This window comes from Micropterus dolomieu, unplaced genomic scaffold (genome assembly GCF_021292245.1).
Source record: "Micropterus dolomieu isolate WLL.071019.BEF.003 ecotype Adirondacks unplaced genomic scaffold, ASM2129224v1 contig_5745, whole genome shotgun sequence".
NCBI lineage: Eukaryota > Metazoa > Chordata > Actinopteri > Centrarchiformes > Centrarchidae > Micropterus > Micropterus dolomieu.
The window spans coordinates 1-613 of record NW_025734734.1 but is presented as its reverse complement, the minus strand read 5'-3'; the positions used below and the strand labels follow the sequence as shown (position 1 = coordinate 613).

General features: G+C 57.4%; 1 non-coding gene across 1 annotated transcript; it reads right to left on the bottom strand.

Moving 5' to 3' along the window:
- Positions 1-103: 103 nt before the first annotated feature.
- On the bottom strand, positions 104-175 carry trnad-guc. Its single transcript has one exon. It is a non-coding gene; the product is annotated as a tRNA-Asp (tRNA).
- Between the last annotated feature and the right edge of the window lie 438 nt (positions 176-613).

Genomic DNA, 613 nt, shown 5'->3' with positions numbered 1-613 from the left:
AGCATATCCTCGCCTCGGTCGGACAGCGGGGTCACGCTCGATGCTGCTGTTATTCTTTTGGTCTTTCTTGGTGAATAATCAGCAGCTGGTAGAAAAGTCCAGTCTCCCCGTCGGGGAATCGAACCCCGGTCTTCCGCGTGACAGGCGGAGATACTGTCCACTATACTAACGAGGACTGCGCCAACACTGACCTTGGCACGTGTGTCGGGCAGACTCTGCCCGTCATTTCGTCACGCAGTGTAGCGCAGGGCGTTGACTTCAAGCCCTCACTCTTCTTCGATATGACCCTTTTTGGCAATGAGGCCCGATTGACACTGCTCTCCTTTGGCCAGTGCAGGGTGCAGAGGAGCGGTGTAGTGCGGCACAACTTGGGTAGGCTGAAGACCAGCCGAGCTGCTGCACGCGGGATTAGCTGCAGAGGTCGGCACATGCAGGCACAGCAGCCAGGAGCCAGTTGCGGGAGTTTAGGCCCGAGATGACAAGAGCCTGGAGATGAACATGAGGCACCTACCGGGGTGACGAACGGACATATCCTCTGGATGTCGTGGAGAGTGTCGTTGCAAGAGCGGGTTGTCACACTGATGTCGGCAGCGATGGACAGCTGGTCATCCAG